This window comes from Epinephelus lanceolatus, chromosome 18, assembly GCF_041903045.1.
Source record: "Epinephelus lanceolatus isolate andai-2023 chromosome 18, ASM4190304v1, whole genome shotgun sequence".
NCBI lineage: Eukaryota > Metazoa > Chordata > Actinopteri > Perciformes > Serranidae > Epinephelus > Epinephelus lanceolatus.
The window spans coordinates 17,496,350-17,517,231 of NC_135751.1; the positions used below are offsets into that span (position 1 = coordinate 17,496,350).

Genomic DNA, 20,882 nt, shown 5'->3' on the forward strand with positions numbered 1-20,882 from the left:
GGAGCTGTGGAAAGACAATCTTTTTTTTTTTTCTTTTCCTGGAGGTGGGTTCTAGAGATTCATGCATATATGTACACAGACACAAGACAACACTTAAATCTGCTTTGCCAGGAAATGCTAGCAGCTTCTCACTCAAATAAAAAAAAGGTGCTAATTATAAAACTTAATGCCAAGACGGAATTCATGAGCCAACAGCTTGAACTGTATAATGCAAATTAAAAATGCAACCACACATGTAGGAGAACTGTTTGAAAACTTTTTTTAATGATCTTATTGGCACATTACATAGGGCCACTAAAGGGTAAAAGCAGCCAATCCATCCTTCTGCAAAGGGCCACCGACATTGACTCTGTTCTGCTGTTATTTTATTCCCCTCTTTGCCTTTCCCCCATGTCAATAACCCTGTTTCTCCACCTGAATGCGCTGACACCGTTTCTTATTGGTGTCTTTTTTTAGGTATTGATTTCATGGTTTTTATCAAATCAAGGGTCCTGGTTGGGAGAAAAAAAATCTATATGCAGCAGTGATGTCATTTGTTTGACATTTAGAGTGATGAATGGTAAAGTAAGAAAGCAAATGATAAAGTCTGTAGATGGCAAACAAACATAGTCATCATGTGAAATATGTGTTTGCGGAGAGGTTGGTCCTCAGTGTCTCTGGTCCTAATACAGTTCAAAACACAAAATGGACAAATAAATCAAGTTGGATGGAGAGAATATGGCACGTCCATATCAATATGAACCGCCAAATGGGGAAAAAAGTGTTCATGTCAGCCTCACAGAGGCAACGGTAGAAACAGCAGAGGCGGATTTGCACTGGTATCTCTGGCTTTGAATCACAAAACTGAAGCCAATACAGCTGGTAGCTCAAACACCACACACAATCCAATGAGCAGTTCAAGGTCACAGAGATCTAAATTATCGGTTTAAATATTCAGTCTGTTAAAATCATGTCTGAAAAGTAACTCTCTGGAGCTGCTTGTTCATAGTGGATTTGAAATTCACTAGAAAACAGTGCACAGTAATGCAGTGGTTAGCACTGTCGCCTCACAGCAAGAAAGCTCCTGGTTTAAACCCGCTGGCTGGCTCGGGCCCTTTTGTGTTTGTATGTTTTCCCTGTGTTAGCGTGGGTTTTCTGTAGGTTCTCCAGCTTCCTCCCACAGTCCAAAGAAATACACTTTAGGTTGATTGGTGACTTTAAATTGCCCGTAGGTGTGAATATGAGCATCAATGGTTGTCTGTCTGTTGTTGTTTTTTTTGATTAGTGGGCCATAGTGCCTTCGAGGAATAAGAGTCTACTGTTTTTTTTACTGATCAGTTCCACCTCTCTGTTTAAACTTGTGCTAATCAGTGAAATCAGATGGTGCAGTCATTGGTTTGATAAAAATCTGCAGATTCTTGGCTTTCCACATCACATGGTTGCCTATTCCTGGCTCAGATAGGAGTGTTTGTGCCTGAGCTGGACCGAGCTCTTGTGACGGATTGAGATGGATCAATGAGCAGGATGCCTGACTATTTGTCACCACTACACTTGACGTATCACCAGTTATTTTGCTGCATTTCTCTCTCTTCATCATCATTAAACTTCAGTAGCAAACTGATGGCATCACCAGTTGGTTGTCTAATTTATCACTGAGCAGAGTCTGTGAGACATACCCAAATAACTGGCACACCAGGTGTGCCTGCAATGCATATTTGCCTGTTTTGTTTTATTCCTCATAACAGACATGGAGTTTGCCTATATGAGGGAGCACACAAGCCCTAAATTGGTTTTGGGGTTTGTTTAGGGGGCCATTGTTTGTTCTGCACACCTGTCGGCTGTAACTGCCAGTGAGATCACTGTGCCCCAAATCTCTAAATCTCTGAACCACAGAGATCAATGCACACCAGAGAGGACAAACAGAGCGATAGCGATGAAAGAGAGATGAGAAAGATTGGGAGACAAGCAATAGCAAGGCAGAAGGGGGGCAGAAGGTGCAACATGGTGAGGGAGTTAACTGCCGTGACAGCTGAGCTTTATATCAGTGGAGCTGGTTTGTTTTGTTTGATTTGTTGGAGTATATAGGGAGAGAATCCATGAGTATCAGTGACAGTCATGGTAACGCGTTTTAATGGAATTGACATGTTATGAAACTGTGAATTACTGCATGTGGAGGAAAGATTTTCAAGATCTGAGTTGCAATTTTGTGATGTCTTAGAAATGTCAGATTTTTTAAACAGTTAAGGGGTCACATGAGTGGACTCTGATTCTGATGATGTGAGCTCAACATTCGCTTTCGCTCTCTGTATCAGTCCAGACTCGATGTCGCCCCAAACACTTTCCAAAATTTAGAATCCAATCAGGGCTAATAAGGAATCGGGACCATAGTTGACAACATAAGCAGCCAATCAAGGACTGCATTGTAGTTAATGACATAAAGGCCTCTAGTTTCGCAGACCAGGCCAGGCGAAGGCGGAGGCGGAAGCGGAGGTGGAGGCACAGCGCACCTGCGCTTCGCGAAATGGGTGTGGCCAGGCGGATTTTGCAAGTTTGGCACACCTGCGTGCTGACGCAGCTACTCCTTTTTCCCATCTCCAAATATACAGAACTGCAAGCAGACCTCCACGGGCTGACGATGCAAAGGTAGCCTGGGAGGAGGTCACCACAATTGTAAATCAATGTTGCGTTTCTCTCCTGCGCGTGTGCTCTCTCTTTCTCTCTCACAGTCTCACTCTGTTTCTTTTCTTTTGACTTTTCTAAGATGACAGATGCTGAATATATACTCCCTATCTGATGCTGTGGCTGTTTGTGGTTGGCTGAGAGGGATGTGAACTCATTAGTTTGCAGCTGTGTTAATCAAATCAGGTTGGGTTTCCATTACGCGTGCCAAACGTGCCAAACGGTGCCAATCCCCTTTGATCTGACATCAGATGTGACGGGACAGTCGATATAGAGATACATTTATGTGCTGATTGCAGATAGTTGCATTGAATAGTGGTTTTTGTGGGTATTTATTACTTAATGTGCCTGACATTCTGGAAACCTGCCTGTGAGGTTTTGGTGACGTGTGCGCACTGTCCGCCGGTCAGCGGAACTTCCGCTACACCGGCTGCGCTTTGCCTGTGCTGACAGTAGACCTGGTTTCAGCTGGCGAGCTTTTAGTGCACCTTCAGCGAAGCCTTTTGGCACAAAACTGTCACTGCGCCAAGTTGGATCTGTCGACACCTCCCCCTGCTGCGCCGCCACACCCATCTCAGCGCACCTCGGTCTGCCAAACTGAGCGAGCCTCGGGTTGCGCTGCTCGAAATTAGCTCTGCACGGGGTTCGCCACCCTGCGCCACCCTGCGCTGCGCTGGGAAACTAGAGGCCATTATGTACGCTGCCACTTGCAGAACAGTAATGGCAACTACCAAATCAACAAGTGCTAACTCTAACATTAGTAAACACAGCAATAAGTGAAGTTATTGCAGAAATAGAGTCAACTCGAAAAGCACTCAGAGAGTGCAGACCTCCGCCAAGTAGGTGATATTCCCTCCCCCTCTGCATCAGATTTTGCAGCCTGCATCACAATTAGGTTATTTGCATCACTGTCATTATAAGGTTATGTATGCCTTAACGATGGAGACACTGTGGTGTATTTATTTCGTTTTTATTTTGTACTAACACAGAATATAATATGTTTTTTTGTATTTTTCACTTTCTTTTTTTCCAACACATAACATTAATTTCAACTTAATTAATTACAACAATATTTAGCAAGTAAAACAAGTGCTTTCCGGCCACCAGATGGCGCTATTTTCACCGTCTTTAGAAACTGGAATTGCTGCTGAGGCTGTCAGACGATAGACTTTATTTATTATTTTATCCACTTTGCTTCAGCCGATCACCACCAAAATGTTATCGTCTGTTCCTTGTCCCATTATCCACCTTTCCTGAATTTCATCAAAATCTGTTCATAACTTTTTGAGTTATGTTGCAGACAAACAGACAAACAAACAAACAAACAAACAAACCAACAGACAAACAGACCATTGCTGCCGAAAACATAACCTCCTTGGCGGAGGTAATAACACTTGCCAAGTTTCTCTGAGGAAAAGACGTTTTCGCTATTCTTACGACTGGCAATAACTGTGTTTATCAACTGGCTCCATGGCTAATGAAGAAGATGTTTTCTAGTGTTTTGTTACACTGATTGGCTGAAGATGTTTGTCGGTCAAGGCGAGTACTTCTACCCAGTGAAAGTGTTTGGGGCAGCAGCAAGTCCAGACTGATACAGACAGAAATAGAAAGTTGCGCTCACGTCTTCAAGATGGTCTTACCAGGCTGTCACATGAGTGGTGCAGAGTTAAAGTTCCTGTCTACCGTGAGGTTTGATACCCAGTCATGGTACTTAGGGTGTGATACATTCCAGCCAAACCGGACAAAGATTCTCAACCTTGTTGTTGCACTGGTTGATTGTGCCACCGCTCAACGGGGAGCAACTGTGAAAATAATGTTACACAGCCATGTATTCAGGGATTGGGCATTACAAAATAGTGAATAGAAACATTTTTTAAATTCATAAATAATTTGTCTTTGTATGGTGTTAAATTCACAGGTGTGGTAATTGTTCCAGTAACTGATCCTGATGAACACAACATTGACATATCATCATCTTTTAAACTTATTTGGTGAACGAAAAGTTCAACGAAAAGTTGCTTTTGTACACATTCAACAGTCATGAAGCAACATTCACATTTCACTGGAGTCATTTTTTTGGGCCACCTGATCAATCAAGGCCAAACAGTCATACTCCTTTTAGCTTCTTTTATGGTCTCCACCAACTCCTGAGGGGAATGTCTATCTCTTCAGCTGCTAAATGCTCCACTATGTTCAACAACCAGTTGCTAACTGTGGGGACTTGCAGAGATGGATGTCAGTTCTCTGTGGATTTGTCGCCATGAGCATCTCCTTAAGTCACTCATTTCGAATATTATCAGCCCATTAAATGGCCATTATCAGTTGTTATTAGTAGCGTTTAATGGAGGAGGAGGCGAACTGCACCTACCTGTAGGCCAGAACATGCACATTCAACATTTTGAAATGGTTGCTGTTTCATTAGGTTTCATTTTGCTTTAGTTTAGGCACCAAAGCTACTTAGTAAGGCTTAGGATAAAATCATGACTTGGGTTAAAATAAGTGCATTTGTTACGTTACTTAAAGAGGCAACAGATAGGAATCGGGTTTTTTTTAGCTTGTCGCCACCTAGCATCAGTGGTGTTGCGTCGCACTGTCGCAACAACCAAATTGACCGGGGGGATCAGAGATCATCAATAAAATGTAGGCTGTAAAGCCACCAGTATACCTCTATGTATATGTAGAATGAGACAGTGTGTGGACACTCTACTAAGTAAATGAGTAAAGAGACCGAGCAACAATTATCAGATTTATCTGAAGAAAAAACAAATAGTAATGCAAATAATTATACCAGAATGCACAGTACCAGTACAAACAACTCACAGTAAATTATACCAATATGTACAGTATCAGTACAAACAACAGTAGACACAGTGGAATTATACCAATATGCACATGTAAACAGTATGGAAACGATGTGGCCGGTTGGAGCTCAAATTGAATGGGACTTAACTTAACTTAGCTTGGCGATGTCCGTAGCTGCCTCTGTGAGAAGAGAACAGAAGGAAGGGAGGTGGGGGTTGGAATGGCAACGAGGATGTCAGCCGACCAACACTCGCTACCCAGTCCCTGGTTGCAGCGATTTGCGATGCTGGCCAGCTAGGAATTAACTAGCAGCCAGTACAGTCCAGTCCTCTCTCGTCTAGCTAACATTAAGCCGTGTTACTTTTACTGTTACGTTTACTCTTGTTTTTCCTCTTCTTTTATCACTCTCCTTTTTGCTCTTCTTTGCCTCCTCAGACAGAGGAGCTCATCTCCAAACTTTGTCCGTCTGCCATTGTGCTCCTGACTCAACTTTCTCATGCCCAACTCCTCATAAGGACCTGCTCCAGTCCCTGATTGGCTGACCGACCAATTTCGCAATACATGACGTGTTTCCTGCCGTAAAGCAGATTTTTTCTGCGAAATTTTGGCACCAGTGGCAGAAGCTTATTGCAAAGCCACTAAGTAACCTATGTAAACACTGATAGTCTGATTTTACTGTGGCCACTACCCTGTCCAACCCACATTATTTTCATAATGATATATTTACGTGGGTGAAAGTTGTAGTTTGATCCATCCATTCACCCCAACCTCTTCCCTACATGGTCTTTGTTACTCTTTATCCCAACTTGGATGTTGTCTCTCCTTATATCTTGTCACCTGACTTCCTCCTTTGCTCCTGTCATAATCACTATGGCAACTATATGTCGTCGCCTACAATAAATAAATATATGAGGTAGAATAGGGCCAAACCTCAAATTTGTGCTCCCAATGCAACATACAACGGTTCATATGATACCTAACGAATTAACACCCCATAAATGATGTTATGTATTTAGAATAAAGTTGCATAGGTTAGGTTTAGGCAAGTTAAGCTACATAGGTTAGGGTTAGCAAAAGAAACATGGTGATGACTTAACTTGGTTTTACATGGTTCCTGAACGCTGGCCTCCTGTGTTGTTTGACCCATCCACTGATACAAACTGCCTCCTGATGCGGTCCCTTAGTCCTTATACTACCTCCAATTTTACTTCCATCTCAACACTGGTCATATAATCATATCCTTGACAGTTGCATGGGTTACATACAACTTGTGGTGCATTACTTTTCATAGGTATATGTCCAAACAGTGTATGAAAACAGCCTGCCCAATGACAACTGATAATATCCATTTAATGGACTGATAACAATTAAACCAGGTAGTCATTTGATCCATTGTTAGTGTCAAGGTATTGATTATACAGGAGCTCCTTTAAAGTATTTTCATATTTTAAATATTAACAAAGTCATCCTCAAAATCCAGCAAGTATTTTTCTCAGACAGATATTCTTATTATTATTTGAAACAAATAATTAAGAAGGTTTAACTCTCTTTGTTTACAAGAAGACCTTAGTGACCACATTCCCACTTACTGCATGCCCACTGCCTCAAAATAGACTTCACAACTCACTTCTTTCTACCACCTCTAACCCCGTCTGAAATAATAAGAAAATCATTGTACATGCAAGGAAGAAGACTTCTCTGCTTCTTCTCAATCCCATTTTAATTAATTCCTCAGTCAAACTCAACCATTAACCTTAACACCTTATTTGAGTGCATGTCAGGCTCCAAAATTCATCTGCACACGTCTTGGTCAGAGTATGGTGAAGACACAAAGTATATAATGACTTAAAATTATTATTGTAGCCAGTAGAAATGCTAATGAAGTCAGTCCTACAAAATAAGACATATGTTGTAAAACAAGGGACATTTTTAGGCATTTACTGTTATTAAAGACAGGCTCAAATAGGTTTAATACAACACAGCTGATCGTACTGTGATGAAAGAGGAAGCTTTTGAAATGCAATAAGTGAGCAGATACGAGGACAAGGCAAGAACAGGAAACCACATCCTCAGTCGCAGTGTGTCCAGGCATCAGCCACATCCAAACACACCTCAAAAGCTTTTAATCACTTTGTTGTTCTCCCTGGTTACAAAGAGATGGGGAGGCAGAACAAATGTGTTTCCAAGTGTTTCAAAAGTACACAAGGGAAAACCACAAAACATGGAAGAGTGAAAAAAAAGACTTTCAAGGATTTGACTTTTTTTTTCCAAGAGAAAAGTTTAACAGGTCAAAGAAACAAAACAACATCACAAACACACAAGCAAACACAGTAGATGCCTCATCTCTAGTTGAGTTTGTGTCTCTGATTGCTTCCCTTGTGTTGCTCCTGGCCGAGGCTTATCAAAGAGCTCCTTTCATAAGTGCCAGGATCAAGCCACTGCTGTGACTGCTTGGCACCCACTGAGGTAGTTTTGAGATGGGGAGGGGAGGAGGGGGGAGGCAAAACAAAGAAGGCAAGGCAGAGGAAGTCAAAAATTGAAGATGGTGAGTGAAGGGGAGATGGCGCATTTGTGCATTTAAAGGAAAATGGGAAAGGAAAAAGGCTGAGTTCGGAGGGGAATTGCCCACGGCTTCTGCAAAGTGTCTGTGGAATAAGGGTGTGCATGCGTGTGTGTGTGTGTGTGTGTGTGTGTGTGTGTGTGTTGTTCATGACAGAGAGAGAATGGAGAGGAGGGCAATCTGTGAGTCTGGGGAGGAGTTGTTTTATATATGTGCGGAGAAAATTAATATGTATTTGCTTTAAGCCTTCTCTGCCTCAGTGATTTCTTGCTGACGCGCTCTATAATGCACAGAATATCCAGGTGAATGCAGAAACAGTGAAGGACATGACTCCAGAGAAAACCAGCAACACACACACACACACACACACAGAATACCCTGAGGCCATGTGTTCCTCCTCACTACAGCAGCCATGGTTCTATCAAGCCTGACGTCTGCCCTGTTTACTAAAGCATGTGACAGCGTTGCATTTTTACAAGACATAATAACTCTGACTTTGTCAACCAGTGCTCATCCACTTAAAGGTGAGTCAGCCTGGTGTTCCTTGACGCTCAGGGGTTCATGTTTGCATGGCAGACCCTGATACCTAAGCAATTACCACACACTGTAACCACTTTGCACATTATGTCACATGTGCAGTCATATCAGCTTTATTGCATGCACTTTTCGGTACAATGAGCTGATTACAGTACCATGCTCTATATGTAAGATTATGAAATATTTATTAGCTGATTACACAGACATGCTATCAGCATCCGCCAAGACTAGGATACTGTACACCCAATTTAGTGAAGATGTTCAGGGTAGCTGAATTTTGTCACTCTTGAACATGGCTTGATCTTTACTCTCTGTTTACACATTGGGCTCTAGTTTCGCAGACCTGGCGCGGCGGGGGCGCAGCGCACCTGCGCTTCGCCAACTGGGTGTGGCCAGGCGGATTTTGCAAGTTTGGCACACCTGCGCCTGGCGCAGCTACTCCTCTTTCCCACCTCCGTCCCTCCTACCGGCGCAAGTTGGAAAGAAGGAGGAGAGAAGGCGTGGAGTGGGTTTTACACACATCACACCAATCAAATGAGCCCCTCTCCTTGCCCTTAAATGCGCCGCGTGAAGGCGTAATTAGAGTTTACTCAATTCGCCATTGCAGAAGAGAGCAGCAGCGTCAGACAGCCAAACTTCTCCCAGGAGGAAACTTAGATGTTTTGGTCCGGGAGGTCCAAGCTCGTAGTGTCCGAATATACGGAACTGTGAGCAGACCTCCACGGGCTGATGATGCAAAGGTAGTCTGGGAGGAGATCACCACAATCGTAAATCAATGTTGCGCGCGCTCTCTCTCTCTTTCTCTCTCGCAGTCTCACTCTGTTTCTTTTCTTTTGACTTTTCTAAGATGACAGATGCTGAATATATACTCCCTATCTGATGCTGTGGCTGTTTGTGGTTGGCTGAGAGGGATGTGAACTCATTAGTTTTCAGGCTGTGTTAATCAAATCAGGTTGGGTTTCCATTACGCGTGCCAAACGTGCCAAACGGTGCCAATCCCCTTTGATCTGACATCAGATGTGACGGGACAGTCGATATAGAGATACAGTAGACCTGGTTTCAGATGGCGAGCTTTTAGTGCACCTTCGGCGAAGCCTTTTGGCACGAGACTGTCACTGCGCCAAACTGGATCTGTCGACACCTCCCCCTGCTGCGCCGCCACACCCATCTCAGCGCACCTCGGTCTGCCAAACTACCAAACTGAGCGCGCCTCGGGTTGCGCTGCTCGAAACTAGCTCTGCGCGGGGTTCGCCACCCTGCGCCACCTGCGCTGCGCTGGGAAACTAGAGCCCATTGTCTTCTCTTTCCTTGACTGAGCAGCAGAGCTCCAGGGAAATTGCTGTTTAACTCTGTGTCCTTCCAAACTGCAGAATGAAGAGAAGTGAGAAAGCGCAGACTTGCTCTGTGACTGACCTGCTGCAGGGCTGGCTAATATATCCAGGTATCCTAATGAATGTGTATGTGTGATTCATGTGTGCGTTCCATCGGTCTGCCTTGCCTGCGGCGAGCTGGTTGTGGCTTCACTTGGTCTTGACTCCTATCCCTCCAGGCTCCCAAATGATGGGATGACCTTTCCACCTCAGCCAGGACTGCAGCGTCATTCACAGCATGAACTGAAAACTCATCTCCTTGCTGAACACTTCGCATCGCTCCCCACTCCACCTTCCTCCTTCACTTGCATCTGATTTGAATCCTGCCTTACAAGAAAGGTCAGAATTCTATAGTCTTGGGATCCATCATATTTGCAATATTCATAGCACCATACCAGCTATTTCCATTTGTCATGTAGTATTGTAAGATATTCAGGAATTTTATTTTAGTCTCACAGTACTTAACACTTGACAACAGGACTCTACTCATTTTTTAAAGCTGTCGTTGGTAAATTTTATTTAAAAAAAAAAAAAAACAGCTAAACTTTTCTTACATTTACTGAAACTATCACTATATTGATATAGCCCTTAATGAGACGGATAATCTGTGAAAAAAATCATACTCATCTGTCTAGTCTACTGCCTCATAGTGTTTCTCATGGCCTTACCGCACATGAACCCAAACAACCAATCAGAACTGAGGAGTCTCTGACACAGTTGTCAGTCATGTCAATCATTGCTCATGAACTGCAGTCAGACTTTCAAACCAGGCAGCGCTGATCAAATATGAATCAAGATTCTGTTAATGCATTGCCTGCTTCCCACCTCAAATGTGTTCAGAAACATATTTTAGCTGTTAAGCTGTAACATGAGAAAGTTGGTTGAGCCGGGGAGCCACACTTCATACAACAGTTGACCATTTCCAACATGGCGGCCAGGTCATGGTTTTGGAAACATATTTTAGTTTACTGTTCATGTGTAAAATGAGGAAGTTTGTGACTTGGCTGCCATGTTAAAGACATGGACCGAAGTACCAAGCACCACCCTCGAGGCAGACCAACTTCTTATTAGACAGCTAAACGGTACAATAAAATATGTTTCTGAAAACATTTGAACTGAGAAATAGGCAATGCAGTGACAGCATCTGGATTCATGTTTGATCAGTGCTGCCTAGATTGACAGTTCAATGGAGGTTAACATGTTTCGACTGTTTTTAACATGTTTGACAGCTGTGTCAGATACTCCTCGGCTCTGATTGGTTGTTTCTGCCACTGCAGTTGATTCTAGCAAATGCCATTAGTAGCAGTAGGTAGAGGAAGAGGAGGATTTTTTACATAGATTATCTCGGGTGACATGATGACACCTTTACTTTAGGATTTTTCAGTGAAACATTTTTGTTGCTTTCGTCAGAGTAAAACAAAGAGTTGCTCTATGTCAGTAGCTTAGAATAAGTAGTAATAAATGTATTTTGATTCTCACCTTTTCCTTGCTTCTCTGACCAGATCCTCCATATTGCTTCAAGGTCATGAAATTCAGTGTGTGCATATTTTTATGTGTGTGTCGTCTGTGGATGAGTGATGACTTTGGGTCGTATGTCGACCTGGGTGGTCCAAAATCTGTCAGTGGTAACATCTGTCAGGTGTTACTCGTGCTTTGATTTTAGTTGTGAAAGTAAATCATTTTAATTAGCTAATGTGTAAAATGTGGTAAACAAACAAAAAAAACACTATGGAATTGTGATTTTAACCCTGAGAGTGTGAAAGCTATCTCTGTGCTAGTGTTTCTTGGAACTCCACACTCACAGTGTTAATTGAACATTTTATGATCCCTCTGATAAGCCATTAATACACAACAACCTGGTACAATAATTGGTACAATAAACAGCTTGTTAAGTAACTATTACTGAACAGACACAGCACTGTAGAGTCTGTATGTTAATATTTCTATGTTTGAGTGATATTCAGTATAGATAAGTGAAGGTTTTTTGTATTCCTCTGTTTGTGTTTTTTCTTTTTCTTTTTTGACCCAGGGGAAGTCCCAGGGTGGTTTTCTTCATCCAGGCATTGAGGACAAGAGCCTGTCAAAACCTCAGCAGGAGTCCAGTGAAGGCTCTCTGTGGCCTGCTCTTGCTCCCAGCATGGCACGGCTGCAGCACAGAAACCACAGAGGAATATTCTGTCCTCAGGGGAAGAGGATCAAGCTTCTGTGAAAGAGACAACTTCAGAGGTGAGGTGCAGAGTGTTCAGAGTTAGGAGTTAAGTCTCCATTGTTCTATGCAGTTATTACATAAAACACATACTTGTGTCTTTTGTTTGTAGTGTGCGTGTAGGAAGGTGCACTAGCTCAATAATATGATTGTCTTAACATTAAAGAGACAGTTCACCTCAAAATCAAAACTATATATTTTTCCTCTTACCTGTAACGCTATGTATCAATCTAGATCGTTATGGTCCGAGTTGTAGAATGTTGGAGATATTGCCTTTTCTTTCTTTTTTTTCTTTTTTTTTTTTTTAAGATATTTTTGGGGGCATTTTTAGCCTTTAATGGATAGGACAGACAAGTGTGAAAGGGGGAGAGAGACAGGGAGTGACATGCAGCAAAGGGCCACAGGCTGGAGTCGAACCCGGGCTGCTGCGACAACAGCCTTGTACATGGGGCGCCTGCTCTAAGCCACCGATGCCCCGATATTGCCTTTTCTTGAATAAAACTACAGTGCGCTTGGCTGGTGGTGCTCAAAGCAACATTCATCCATTTATTCATTCATTCATTCATTTACCATAACTGCTTATCCTGTTAGGGGTCATGGGGGAGGGGGCTGGAGCCTATCCCAGCTGACATTGGGCGAGAGGCAGGGAACACCCTGGACAGGTCGTTAAGGTATTGCAGGGCTGACACCTACGGCCAACTTAGGTCCCATTTATACGACAACGATTTCAACTGAAAACGGTAAACTTTAGTTGTGTTTTGGCCGATTGTTTACACGACAGCGGCGTTTTGGGTGCCTGAAAATGCAACGTTTTGAAAACGGGTTCCAGAGCGCAATTTTTTGGAAACGGCACCATCTCCGTTGTCATGTAAACTTGCAATATGCAGTTCCTCTGAAAACGGAGACTTTTCGCATATGCGCATTACGCTTCCAGTCACTAGGCATGCCCGAGAAAGTCGACCATCACAACAACAATGGCGGACTCCCGAGCTCTGCTTGTGCTGCTCTCCCTATTGAACTTATCAACGCTTCCCCATCATAGTGTAGATTTACTGCCATTTTGTTTGTTTATATATCGCTGCGCTGTAGAAGGAAGCGTAAGCGTCACACTGCCAACTACTGGCCTGGCATGTATACTGCAGCGTTTTTGGTCATTTTTGCGGCTCCGTATGCACGGCAATTGTTATCAAAATGTTATCGTCTGAACGCGGAACTTTTTTCAAAACAAAACTGAGAAACGATTCTGTTTTCAGTGGATCGTGTTGTGTAAACATGGCCTTAGAGTCACCAATTAACCTGCATGTCTTTTGATGGTGGAAGGAAGCCGGAGAACCCGCAGAAAACCCACACTGACACGGGAAGAACATGCAAATGCTCCCCCACCCCAGGTTTGAACCAGGAAACATCTTGCTTACCACTGTAACACCGTGCCGCCACTCAAAACCCTCAGCAGTAATGTCTCTCTCTAGAAGTCATCAACCACTTACTCAAGAAACTCGCAGACTTTGTCGTGAGCAGTTTCTAGTAGGAACTATTTGCTCTCTACCGAACCACACCGGTCAACCATATCACTGCACAGACTGAAATGTGCATCTTTTTATGGAGAACAAGCTTGTGCTCATGACAGGGCGAGATGTAAACATTAACGGTATCCTCCCCTGTAACATTAGCTAGCTCAGTGGTGCTAGGTGAGCTAATAGTAGATGCACGCTTCCTTTTGCATGGTGATGCAGTTGGCGGATGTACTTTGGTAAAAAGAAAAAAAGTTATTAATAGAATTATCTTGAGTAACCAGGTCATGATTTCTGGAAAGAGACATTGCTGTTAATTTTTTCAAATGTATTTTTTGGTGCTTTGAGTACCACAAGCCGAGTGCCATCTAGTTCCATAATATTCAAGGGAAGGCAGACAGCTCTACGGCCGATATCTCCCAACAACGCGCAAAAACAATCTAGACTGATGAATATGAAAAAATGTGTATTTTTGTTTGAACTGTCCCTTTAAAGAAATGACATTTGCTAAATCTCTCTCTTGGTGAGAGTTAGGTTACATAAATTAATATCTGTTATCTCGTTTGTTTAATACGTACAAAAATTATGAGTAAAAATGACGACTGTCCATTTCACTAGGGATTGTGTAGCAGACCTTTTCTTAGCCAGAACCAGTCGCCGGGCAACCAGTGTTTAATTGAATTTACGCTTTGGTTTTTGTATGGATTAAAATGACATACATGTTAATTACTGACCTTTGAGGTGCTGGTAGGTGGGTCTTTTTTAACCTTTGGACAGACGTGGGCTAGCTGTTTCCCCTTGTTTCCAGTCGTAATGCTAAGCCAAAGTGCTGGAGGTGTAGCTTCACACACATATGTGAGTGGTATCAATCTTCTGATCCATTTGATCCCAAAAGGCAATTTTATGTAGCTTATTAGCATATTAATTTTTTTTTATTTAACCGATTTTTAACCAGGTAAGTCCTGTTGAGATCGACAGTCTCTTTTATAAAGGAGGCCTGGCCAAGACAGCAACGTACAAAAAAGTTACACTCAATCAGCAACACAATAAAACATAAACAATAAACAGTAATATGTTGAAGTATTAGAACGCCTACAATGACAAGAGCTACCGATTCTTTCATCCTTGTACTTATAAGAGCTTTAAAATCAGACAGAGAGATCATATCATATATATCCATACCAAATAATATATGGATCTTTTCCTCTAAAATAATTGCCAGTATTGATTCATGCATTTTCCCTTTATCTTATATGACCAACACACCACTTGATTTGATGTTATGATGGAAACAATGCTGCTCTTACAATGTATTCAGATTTTATTGGCTCATTTGATCATAACATTTATTTACATATTTATTGCTTTGTTTTGTCCTGCTATCTTGCCCCTGTCCTTAAATAGCATCCTTAAGTAAAACACAATGAACCTGTGATTACTGTAACTTATGCAAAATGATGAATGCATTGCCTTGTAGTGATATTAATATTAAAATCACTAAGATATAAGGTAATAATTGCATCCCTCTTTTAGCTCTGCAGCAACAAAATTGCACAAGTACACAAAAGGTCAAGGCTCTGTATACGGGGAAACAGATGCATAATGAAATCACCACATATTTCACTGCAAGCCTGCAGGAGGAAATCAGGAGGTGTGTGTGTGTGTGTGTTGGTGCAGTATGTGTGTTTCGGAGGCAGAAGCAATAAAGCTGCTGGGAAAGCATCTTCTCATCAGCATAGAGGGATTAATACAGCAAAAGTAAATGTTGACTCTATCTACATATCTATCTAAAATAAACTAAAAATAAGATCGATATGAATCTGTATTCACAGCACTAAGATGTCATTTAAAGCTCTCTGTGGGTTTTACAGTGCGATGTCATATGGAGTCATCCTCACTCCTCACCCCGCCATCCGCCCTCTTGCTGCCAGGCACCCCCTGACCTCTGACCTGCGACCCCCTGCCAGCTAACCGCCCCACCCTGCAGGCTCTATCTCACAGCACAGAGCCATCCGTGCAGCATTAAGTATGATGCAATAAGTATGTATTTATGTGTATGATGAAACACAATGAATCAAGTGCAGCGTGAAGGGAATTTCTGATGAACTGTGATGAAGTTCCTGTCCCTTAAGCTCGCATGTCACACCGCAGGCCTGACTGCCAGCTTAGTTATATATCATAAAGCCATCAGGGAGCAGAGAGTACAGTACAAAACATCATTAATATGAAAATCATTAATATGGATCTGGGAGCAGGGAGAGCACATCCTGAAATAATGAGAAACCCATGATTAGTAATGCTGTATCCCCACATTTGGGCACACATTTATTATTAATCATTCAAAAACAAGTGTGGGAAACAGTGTTAATCATATTTACATTAAAAGATGCACACTTTTAGGCTTTTAATGCAGTCTCTGTGCAGCTGTTATCAGGAGTATTATGCTGGTCCATACGACACAGCACCCTCTGCAGAGTAACCACTGACCTTGACCTTGTATGTCTTTTTATGATTCAGATTTTCTGCTTAATTTTTTTCCTCCACGAAAAAAAAAATGTTTTCATTTGGCCTGGCTGAGCATATTTTCCAGTGAAATCTTCCGAGATCCATGACTGAGCTGACCACCTGACAACACACCTGGATCCAAAAAACGTTCCAAATTTCTCCCGTGAGAGAGAGAGACAGACAGAGAGAGTGAGAGAGGAAGACAGGGAGAGTGCAAGGTAGAGTGCAAAGGGGAGCAACCCAAAAAGCAGTGGTACCCTCTCTCCCCCCTCCATACAGCATGGCAGTTAATTTAAATTCTGCAAGGAGACAACCCATAAATCACCTCCATTCTGACTAATGGCTTCTGCACTGAGGGAAAACTCTCGCCTCTCTACCTGGAGACATTCTGCACTGCAAAAAATATAGGCTACACTTAGTTTGTGTGTATTGAGTGTGTGTATATATACAGTATATACACTGTATATATGAGTGCCTCACTCAGACAGACAGTTTTTGAAAGAGTCAGCAGCACGACTAACCCCTCCACACGAGCAGCTTTCACTGGAGGCAGAAATCCCCCTGTGATGGTCCATAATTAGCCCCCATAACTGCAACCATCTGACGTCAGAAGTGTGTGACACAAAACTAACCTTGGACTGGATTCCAAAAAATCACCCTGGGTTAGCGCACAAGCACAGCTCACCCAGATTTGTGAGTCATGTGAGTCATAAAAGCTTCTGTGTATTTGTTTTCTTATACTCAAAGTGGAAGGACCTCGGGGAGTTTTCAAAGTTTTTTCCTATTTTTTCACAGCAAATGTTTCCTTTGTGTGTGAGTTTTTGCAGTAATATTCAAAACATTCTTTTTTCTCTTCTTTTTTTTCAAATAAAGTAAAACTGTGGAATTATTTAAAGTCTAGCAGTGAGTAAAAATGGCAACCACTTTCAATATTAACATGGATTATGTATTTGTATTTGACTATGAGAAAGCCTTACAGCTACAATAAGATTTTGACTCTTAACAGAATGAAGCTGGACGTCTATTTTTTTTTTTACTTTACTTTATTTCTTCCATTATCACTCAAGTCATTATTATTTACCTGTTCATTTCACCAAACAGACTATGAACAACAGTATGAACAATATATTAACCCCAAAAGTATATTTAAGGTTTAAAAGCACTGAAACATGTTTTTTCAATCAGCTTCTTGTAATGAGTGATGAGTGAAAACATTATTTTCTGCCAAAGTTGAAACAGTTTCAGGTTATTTCACGGAAGACATTACTCTATTTCTAGTTTTCTCTGTGCTCTTCTTGATGGTTTGAAGTGGGCGGGGCTCAGTTGGAAAACAGTGATGTCACAGACCTCAGTGCAACAATCAGAACAGTTTAATCAGAATTTGATCATGGTTGGTTGATCACTGTCAACTAAGACAGTGTTGGGACTTTTTGAACATTAACAATTTTAATTTTGGCAGCTATTTCAATTCAGTCTTGGTCTTAGCCTTTAGATGAAAATCTATGTTAGTTTTAGCGACAGTCTAGTCAATTTTATCCTTCCTAGTTTTAGTCTTTATTCAACGACAACTCAAAATGCTTATTCCAATTTTAGGCGACGAAAAGTGGTGACATTTCAGGCAACTTTATATCCTTAGTTAACATTAGGACTTAATCATTTAACGTTACAGTTACAGTTCTTGACGTTACGAAATTAGGCAGTGACTTCCAGCGGCAGACACTGACGATAACAACTGTCCTATAATGTCAGCATGATACGCATGGCAGGACAAGAAGGAAAGTTAAGGTGGTGAAAGATCAAGTTTGGTGGCTTGAAGGGGTAGTGGATGGGTCCAACAAACATTGGCTTTCCCATGGGAGAGCAGTCTTCGTGTCCTGTAAAATTGTTCTTTTTTTCCTAAACCCAACCATGTGCTTTTGGTGCCTAAACCCAACCACGTGCGTTAGTTGTTAATGGGGAAATAAAACGCCAATTTGCGGCGTTGTACCAGAGAAGTGCATTTATTTTGACAGAGATTGTATAAAAATGGTAAATCTTGTGAAAAAAGAAGTGTAGTATTAAAGCAGACAATGCATGTAACAGGCAGAACTTGTCATGGCGTCCCAGAACGTCAACAGCCACACACCCAGGGTACGTTGCATGTCGTATCTGGACGTGGAAAGTCCATGACCAAGCGTCAATATGTGACAAGGTCGAAGTGAGAATGTGTTGCATAGATAATTTCAGATAAATACTTAAGATCTGAAGCCTTTTCAGAAGCTTTTAGTGCTGGTCTTTAACAAGTGGTGCATTCATGGGGCACCAGATTAACATAATGAGACCACCTGTTTTTTAAAAACACATTCATAGTTTCGCATGCAAGTGTAGTCCATGAAGTAGAATAGTGGTTTTCACAGTCCCCCTTGTGAGCCCCTTTTTTGGTGATATTTGTTTACATTGCAGCAAAATAAAAGTATGCAGAATTAAGTATTAGCCCTCCCTGTTTGCAATATAGCAATGGATATTCAGAAAGCTATCACTGCTTTACTTTGATACTCAAGAGAACTCAAACACATGATGATTTTCAGGCAACTTCTAGAGTTATAAGGAATGTCTTTTTTCCATAATTTCAAGGTGAATTTATGGATGTTTACTCATGATGGACATAGATACTTATATCCTCAGAAAGACTTAGTCACGATGAATCGAAAAATATGTGTTTCATTTCTGTGGGTTTGGATTTTATTGAGTTAGGACTCCAAGATACATTTTCAAATTGTCGCTCAAGCCACACTGGGGAGGTACGCTTCATTTGAAAACCTGAAACCTGAAGTAGCCTGAGCATTTCTGTGTGTGTGTGTGTGTGTGTGTGTGTGTGTGTGTGTGTGTGTGTGTGTGTGTGTGTAAAAGCGTGTTCTCCACACAGTGAAATCCCCCAGTAATGTCAGGGGTATCCTGGCCAGGCTGTAGCAGACAGGGTAGGATGGGGACAGTGGGTGACTCCTTGCTGAGGGCACCCGGGCGCTTGCTTGTTTGCTTTTTTAGTTGGTTCATGGTTTCCTGTCAGCGACGCCCTTTGCTCTGGGATGAGACGTGTTACCTCAGGGCCCTGTTTGTTTCTTCATTGCCCCCTCATGACCTGTCACTACTGATTTCATTGCAGTGGTATGATACGAAACATGCACCGAAGTCTTGCCAAATAAATTCGTCCTATAATCTGTCTAAATATCTCATGCACATAAATAGAAAACAACCTTGCCTTGTGGAGATACAGTACTACAGTGTGTGTGGGGCGGTATGTGTTTGTGTAGTGTGTTTTCCACTTTTACAACACATATTAAATATTAACCAAATATACAAACTTTGGATTTTGATTTATTTATGACCTTGCTATAACAAATGTTAGCTCCTATTTTCTATGTATAAACAGCGTCCTTTCCATCCATTGCTGAGTGATACCTTCCTAGTTGTAACAAGCAGCTGCTATGTTCATGAAAAACAAAGCAAATACCATATACAGACATATACACGCCATTTTGTTAGACTGATAGATCCACTGAGAGACCAGGGAAAGATTAAAGAGCGTGCTTTCTTCTCTGTAATCTGTCACACTCTGTAGGCATTTAGTCTATACACTCCAGATGAAATGGGGCTATCGCTTGTGCGATGACCTGGAGTAACCGGCTTCAGCCAGCTTTGCCTTTTATTCCATCCCTGTAACACGGATGACCTCCAGCTGTGACTGGGGCCTCTGATCCCCCCCTGTGGGTCATACATGTGCTTTAAAACTCAACGACACGCTTTCCTTCCTCTACCTTCCCCCCTAGTCCATCTACCACTCTCCACCGCAGCTTTAGAGGAGGTTTGAAGCTGTGGGGCATGACTCAGATAACCCATCTGAGAGGGAGTTCCAGTCCTTTGGACCACAAGAGTCATGGCTTGCCCTCTTGCTTCCATGTCCAGCTGTGGAGGACAGATATGAGCCTCTGAGGCCCCACCCACTGTCACCAAACCCCCTCACCGCCCCATCTCCCTCCAGCCTTCAACAGCTGGACTATGTGGGACACCCACATGACCGTAGCGGCTGCAGTGGCTCGCTGCAATGATCCCTTGCACCACTCACCCGTCCCACTGACTAATAATGACTATGATCAATCATATGTGAGACTTCACTGCGAGAATATCACACAAGTTAAGCGCTGAGGTATGAACCCCCACCAACCAAGCAGGTGTTGAGTTTTTCAGTCCCAGTCCCGAAAAACAGCAAGAAGGGTCACTTGGACGGCACACTAGGAGAGGTCATTCTTTGCATGTGACTCTTAGCGCCAAGATGTTTCTCGTCATAAAACCACTTTTCTTTTGTCCTGACTTATATCCCATTGGACGTGTGTTTCTTCGCATGAGTTTTCCCTCTCCTCTCTGAAGCCCCGGTCCTGTAATCCAATCTCATTAGCCCTGTGAATGGAAGGCTCTCTGTGTGAATCCATTAAGAAGGCTTCTCTGTGGCTCCCTCTCTGTAATCTCTCTAACCCTGTGGGATTAATCACCCACAGAGAACAGAAATCGATCCATTTAATCACTAAAAGATGTGACAAAAACGCTGTAACTTGGGGATATGGTGGAAAATTATTGGCCAATTGAAATTCATTGGAGAGAGAGTGAAGAGAAGGAGAGAGAGGGGGAAGTAAAACAGTACTCTGTAGCACCTTAATGAGGCAATCATTCCAGTTATTTGTGCTATGTATTTGTGTGTA

General features: G+C 42.3%; 1 long non-coding RNA gene across 2 annotated transcripts in view; it reads left to right on the plus strand.

Moving 5' to 3' along the window:
- LOC144458600 (uncharacterized) overlaps positions 1-15,926 on the plus strand; it is a 152,478-nt gene extending 136,552 nt beyond the window's left edge. For both annotated transcript variants that reach the window (XR_013487991.1, XR_013487992.1), the window contains exons 7-10: positions 9,928-9,998; positions 10,107-10,266; positions 11,957-12,153; positions 15,516-15,926. This is a non-coding gene — a long non-coding RNA (uncharacterized LOC144458600). The remainder of the gene's footprint in view (positions 1-9,927; positions 9,999-10,106; positions 10,267-11,956; positions 12,154-15,515) is intronic.
- Positions 15,927-20,882: the final 4,956 nt, after the last annotated feature.